At 38.8% G+C, this 7135-nt stretch overlaps 1 pseudogene; it reads right to left on the minus strand.

The window, feature by feature from the left end:
* Positions 1-984: 984 nt before the first annotated feature.
* Positions 985-3228, minus strand: LOC118500706 (annotated as a pseudogene).
* Between the last annotated feature and the right edge of the window lie 3907 nt (positions 3229-7135).

The raw sequence follows: 7135 nt of genomic DNA on the forward strand, positions 1-7135 counted from the left end.
TTGTGTTGCTGATACAAAGGCAGAAAAGATTGGGCTGTTAGAACTTAACTAATGTCTACTACCAAGCCAAAGACAAGGATGAAACTTGTCTTTTTTGAAGGGGGAGTTGAAGGTTAAAAGGTAATGTCTGTCTGCAGGTTGAGAATTGCACACAGAATTTCCAGAGTGCTGAAATTCCATAGGATAACTGCAAAGAAGCTGGGACTCATCTCTAGCAAACTTCACAGGTGAAAGGGAACTTGATCATGGAGACTTTGCTTATAAGTGACAAAAATTGGGTGGCTAATAATTTGACATTTTTAGTGTTAAAGTCTCTACTGAAACAGACTGTAAATTAATACTCTTAGGAGGCCTGTGTAGAGGAAAAACAGAATGAAGATCATGAACCCTATTAAGTTACATGTCTCAAGCCTCTAATGAAAGATTCCTGAGGGAGTGGGGACTGGGTAGGATGCTCCCAGGGTATAGAAACTTTGTAAAGCTCATAAGCATATGCTTCACAAAGTTGCATAGCAGAGGCCTCAGCTGATTTTATAACTGAGATTTATGTCTCTAACAAAATAAGATACATAGCAAAAGAATGACTCTGCTAGTCTGTTCTGACCAGGGAATAAGTTCTCCAAAGATATTGTTTAATTTGCTCTCTATGTTTTCTGTAAATTCTCCACATTGCCCCAAGTTGGAACTCTAAGTCTATTGTTCCCATCAAATCAATGTCCCCACTGTGGTAAATACTATTCTTAAAATCCATTGTTACCTGTTAAGAACCCAAGAAGAACCATTGAGATTAAGAGGGTCTAAGTAGGGAAAGTGGAGAGATTGTGCAGGAATAAAAATTCTCACACTGATTATTTTATTCTTTCCAAACATCACCAAATAATTTTTTTTCATCAGAATTAAAGAACGTTTGAAGTGGTTGAAAGGTATGTTTATTCTGATACTTCTGCTCCGTTAGTTGTAAAATTTACCTAGGGCATATAAGATTATCAGGTAAATTCCACATTTCTTCAGGACTGGGGTTTATCGATGACTTCACATTTGGGATTTTCAAATTTGAAGTCAGGAGATGCATTCGTGTCTGCTTTCCGATACATTTCCTTAAGTTAAAAAGCTCCCTCTCCAACTCTTGCTGCTACTCCAGGCCAGTGTCAGTTGGTCCTCCAGATGCCTGCCACTGAGTTCTATACTCTCCATTCTTGTCCACAAAGAGTTTCTATACAGGATCAAGTTCCTTATTAAATGTCACTGCTGTAACTCCAACATTCCTCCTCCGACCGACTGAGACTGCAGACTGAGGAACAGAGGGGACCCTGAAGAACCTCTCCAGAATCACGGTGATTCTGCCACTTGCACTCTGTCCCCAGCTGCCAGAGCCACCCCCACACCCCACCATTCTCCTGATTATTTTCTAATAAAACTGTTCATTCTACCAGAAAGTAGAGAGATTTAAATATAAACAAACAGAGTTGTTTAAACCCAACTTCACTACTATCCTGTAGGTTGTTTTAACCCTATTTTGACATCAGTTATTAAATAAATGGTGATATTTCCCCAGGTCTGAAACAACTGAGCTGAAGTTATCCATACCTACAGGTTTATTCTGTGTGTAATGTACAAAGGTTGAAAATTATATGCCTATAGACATATCCACAGATGGCACCAGCTTGGAATTCCATCCAACAGAAGGACTGTTTGTCAGGAAGTATAACAGAGTTTTAAAAAAATTAAAATAGAAAATAACAATAATAGCAACAATCGATTGAATGCCTAGTATGTGACAGGGACTTTAAACATAGTTTATATCTGTAATCCTTCCAACAATCCTGCAAAGTAGTATAAATGTTCCTGTTAAAGATGTGAAAACTGAAACTTACAGAAATTATCCAAGGTTAAATAAAGTCTTATTTGGGGTTAAATAAAGCATAGGACCAAGACTGTACTCGAATCTAACTCCCGACTCCTGTGTACTTTCCACCACTGTGCTCTAATTCGATAATTAGGTAGCTGTCAACTGGAAATTCAAAGATCCTAGTTTTCATAAATAAAATTCTGTATCCATAATTAAGGGACATAAATTCATTTCCAATGTATTTGTGTGCATATTCTCTAATTGACTTCTTTGATTGAATTCAAATTTAATGGACTTGTTTTCTCTAGAATGAAAATAGGACAGGTTTTATTTCCTTCGCATTTATTGGGCACCTGCTATGGTCCAGGCACTGTTCAGACACCGGGGGTGGGGAGCACCCAGCTCCCAGTTTCTGTCATTAATGCTTTAATGATGGAAGATGTGCACACTTGAGCAAGTTTTCAAACGTGGATTTAAAAGGACCCATAATACAATTATTGTCCTATTAGGTGTTTCAGCTTGCCTCTATTAGAAAAGCATTTTACACAGCATTTTTGTTTTATATTTCTAAGAGTTACAAATTAGAAGTGGAAAGACCATTGGAGTAGAGGCCAGCTCTGCTGCCCACCCATGCCGCCCCTGGCCTCTCTGAGTCTCAGCTTCTTGGTGTATAAAAGTGGGGGTGGTAACAACAGTCTCACAGGCTGCTGCCCAGACTCGAGCACGATATCCTAGAACATTACGATCTCCGTTCCAGTCCAATCGACGGCTTTTTCTATCACTCTGAGTACCCTGGCATCTTGCCTCTTGGAACTATTTGGTTTTTTCCTCCAACAGACCAAATAGTTCATGGCTCTGCTTCATTTCCTCCCAGGGTGGGGAAGCTCCCTGTATCAGGGACTCCTGTGGGACTCCCCTCTACTTGGAAACTTGCCGTATCCCCACTTTGAATGAAGGGTTCCTCCCTGACTTTTACTTGAATCGTAGATTCTCATCTGGACCACTCTTAATCCTATGTTTCCTCGCAGTGCTCAGAACAGTGCTCTGCGTGGAGGGGCACTCCATTAGTGCTGAGTGAGTGAGTGTACCTTCTCGATTAGCACGAGGAAGGGGCTGCAGAGGATCCTCTTCCTTAGCCAGACTTGACTCACTAATTAGTTTAGCTGCCAAAAAGACATATGTTAAAAAGTAATTTTAAACAGTGCATTTTCCAGTGAGGATATAATTCTCCACCACTTAAAATCTCTTGCAACACTCCAATAAAGAAATGATTTTGAGGGAAGGTAAGCAGTGTTCTCTAAATGTTTTGATTATATACTCCTACGATGAAAAAGGTTTTTAAAAATATGTTGTATTTTTTGTGTAAATACACTTGAAATTTTAGTTAACCCCAATATATACTTATTTATAAAATATGTATATATCTCACTGTATAAATCAAATATCCTACTGTATTAATCAATATAATATATAAGACATACACAGAAAATGTAATTTTTAAGTAAAGAAATAAAAATAAAGTTTTAATATTTTCTTTTTATACCCCAAATGGTTTGGCACAAGAAAAGACTGATCGTGGCTGAACAGCTGTATTTTCTGGTACAAGAGAGGAAATCACGTTTTCCTTTGCCCAGGCTATTCCCTGATGTTGGCCGTTTCCTCTCTCTGGTCAGGTTCTCTTGCAAGACCACCAACGTTCTTCAAACGCCGGTGAAATAAAACAGGAGGAGGGTTTAAAGCTCTGGATTCTTCTTCTGGAAATGTCTCAGTTTGATTTTTTTCAACAGTTCACTGAGAAGTGGTAAGCATGATAGTGTCAAACTCAACATATTGCTCTTGAATTCCTTGTTTTTTTCACTATGGCCTGACTAAAAATTTATTTTTGTTTTTTCTTCAAAACTCCCAGATTATGTGGTCATATACTTAATTTATAAATGAAGAAAAACATTGTTAAAACATATGTCATGGAGTTTTCACTTTTCAATGGCTGTCATTAAAACCATGTTTTCATTAGAGTCTCTGAATATTAATATTTTATTAATATTTCACTAATAGTCACAGACTCTATACTATAGTCATTCTCTGCATCTTGAAGAAAAATTCAGTGAACATGAAAACAAAAATTTGTTTTGAAAATGTATGCAGTGCTCACCATGTTAAAACTGTTCTAATTATGAAGAAAAATTCAGTGAATATGAAAAGAAAAATTTGTTTTAAAAACATATGCAATGCCCACCATGTTAAAACTGTTCTAATTATGTGTACACACACACACACACAGGAAGAAATATCGGATGAATATTCTCTGAAAAACTGGCATGGTACATCTCAGGATGATGAGATTGAGGCTAATTTTGTTTTCTTTGTGCATTTCCATAATTTTCCAAACACCCTATAATGGCAAAGTGATTAAAAAAATAACAAGAGTATAGATATAACCAAGTTATAAATGTTTTATATAGATTTCTATATTATAAACTTGCAATTGAATTTTTCTTTTGCAAATTTGGCATTTAATCTAAATTCTGAAGTGACAGAGTTTTATTTTATTTTATTTTTAAGTATTTTTTTGATTACGTTATTACAGTTTTCCCAATTTTCTTCCCTTTATCCCCGCTCCACCCTGACCCCCCAACCCTTCAACATTGCCCCTGCCTTAGTTCATGTCCATGGGTTGTACATGTAAGTTCTTTGAGTCCTCTGTTTCCTATACCATTTTTTATCTCTCCCCCTCTATTTTATGCCTACTAATTACACTTCTTCCCTATACCTTTCCCCTCCACCCCTTCCTTCCCCTTTCCCACTGAACTCCCTCTGTGTGATGTCCATTTTTCTGATTCTGTTCCTGTTCTGGTTGTTTGCTTAGTTTTTGTTTTCATTGTTTTTCTTTTCCTTTAGGTTCATTTGTTAATAGTTGTGAGTTTGTTGTCATTTTATTGTTCATATTTTTTATCTTTTTCTTAGATAAGTCTTTTTAACACTTCATATAATAAGGGCTTAGTGATGATGAACTCCTTTAACTTGACCTTATCTGGGAAGCACTTTATCTGCCCTTCCTTTCTAAATGATAGCTTTGCTGGATAGAGCAATCTGGGATGTAGGTCCTTGTCTTTTATGACTTCAAATACTTTTTTCTAGCCCCTTCTTGCCTATAAGGTTTCTTTTGAGGAATCAGTTGATAGCCTAATGGGAACTCCTTTGTAGGTGATTGTCTCCTTTTTGCTTGATGCTTTTAGGATTCTCTCTTTATATTTAATCTTGGATAACTTAATGATGATGTGCCTTGGTGTGTTCTTCTTTGGGTTCAACTTCTTTGGGAGTCTCTGGGTTTCCTGGACTTCCTGGAAGTCTATTTCCTTTGCCAGATTGGGGACGTTTTCCTTCATTTGTTCAAATAAGTTTTGGATTTCTTACTCTTGTTCTTCTCCTTCTGGCACCCCTATAATTCAGATATTGGCATATTTCGGGTTGTCCCAGAGAATCCTCAGCCTCTCTTCTTTTTTTTGGATTCTTATTTCTTCCTTCTGATCCATTTGGATGTTTACTTCTTCCTTTTGTTCCAAATTGTTGCTTTGAATCCTGGTTTCCTTCTTGTCACTGTTGGTTCCCTGGATATTTTGCGTCATTTCATTTTGGGTATCTTTCATTTGTTCTTTCACCTTTTGACCACGCTCAATCAATTTTGTGAGCGTTTTGATTGCCAGGGCTTTAAATTCTCCATCAGTTAGGTTGGCAATCTCCTCATCACTTAGTTCTGAGGTTTTGCTGTGTTCTTTCATTTGGTCATATTTCTTGGTCTTGGTGCAACTGATGGGTTGTAAGGGGGTGGGGCCTTAGGTATTCACCTGGGCAGGGCAATCCTCTTTGCTGTGCTGCCTGTGGGGGAGGGGCCAGAGAGGGAGCAATGCAGCTCTCATGTTTGTCTCTAGCACACTTTCCAACAGACTCTTGAGTCAGACTGAAAGTATCTCCCACCGCAGCAACCCCGGCTATAGCCCACAGTCAGCTCTGAATCTCAGTTTTCCCCTTAAGTCAGTTCCTTCAGAGCAGCTCCTCTGAGCTCTGCAGTCAGCCCCGCTCCTCAGCTGCCTCACCACGATTTTTCTGATTTGGCCTGAGTGGTCCATTTTACCAGTCTGGTTATTCAGGTTGATTTTTTCTTAATTCCTTGGTTGTCAGAGTTCCATGCAGTTTGATTTTCTGGCGTTTTTGGTTGTTTATTGATTTTAGATTGGTTGTTATCCTCCTTTTGGTTGTGCGGGGAAGTGAAGGGTTTCTACCTATGCCTCCATCTTGGCTGTAACTCTGCAATTGAAATTTTTAAAACACCATTTGCAGTTATGAGTATTGAGAAGAAAATTGCATATCATTTCCATGTTTTATAATACATTTTAAAACAATTTTTAATGTTATTTTGGTTTCTCAAAGAAGCTTTCGTTTTAAATCAAATGATTCACAATGGAGACTGACTTCTGTAGATGTTGGACACACCTTAGATTGAGGATGAAAAGAGTCAGAGAATGGGCCTAGGGAAGCTTGTATAATAATAGAATCAAGGCAGAAAGGACAATCCTAAATCAGATCTAGGTCTGTCTGGAGAGGATTAAGGTTGTCGAGAGTCCCAAAGCAGACGTTAACCTCTACAATCCAAGCAGATTTAGTCCTTGTAAGGAAAACCATCATCATATTAATAAAGAGTCTGGAATTTTAGTTCCCCCATTTTTTTTTGCAGAGTCTCAGTGTGGCTCAGATGTCCATCCTCCTGTGCGCCCAAGTTGATCTAAAGTATGGATGATGGTCTCCCTCCTCTTGTCATTGACTCTTTTAAGCAACCCCTGTCATTGGGACCTCAGGGGAGTTCTGCTGTGGGCATTCTGTATAGATACAGATTTTTCCCTCCTCATGAAGGGTAAAAAAATTATTAAACCAACTATTGAAAGACACAAAAGAACAATCTAGGCAGACAGGACTTGAGTGGTCAAAATCCTAGAGAGAGAGGAGACTGGCTGAAATGTTACAGGGTGCAGCCAAGAGGGGGACCCCAAATGGGCATTTGAAATGGGGTCCAGAACTTAAGGTGTCCAGGAGATTTTGGGATGTCTCCATCCCCCCCCCCCCCCCCCCGCCCAGGGTGTGGGTTGGGGGAAGGGGCAAATGGAGCAGGGCCATTGAGAGCTGTTTAGCATAGCAACAGCCTTGCAGCTAAGCTCTGGCGTGGTCATTTGGCATATCTATAACCTTTGACTGGTTGCATAGATATGTTAAGTAGCTGTGATCAGCTCTAAG

This window comes from Phyllostomus discolor, chromosome 5 (genome assembly GCF_004126475.2).
Source record: "Phyllostomus discolor isolate MPI-MPIP mPhyDis1 chromosome 5, mPhyDis1.pri.v3, whole genome shotgun sequence".
Classification (NCBI taxonomy): domain Eukaryota; kingdom Metazoa; phylum Chordata; class Mammalia; order Chiroptera; family Phyllostomidae; genus Phyllostomus; species Phyllostomus discolor.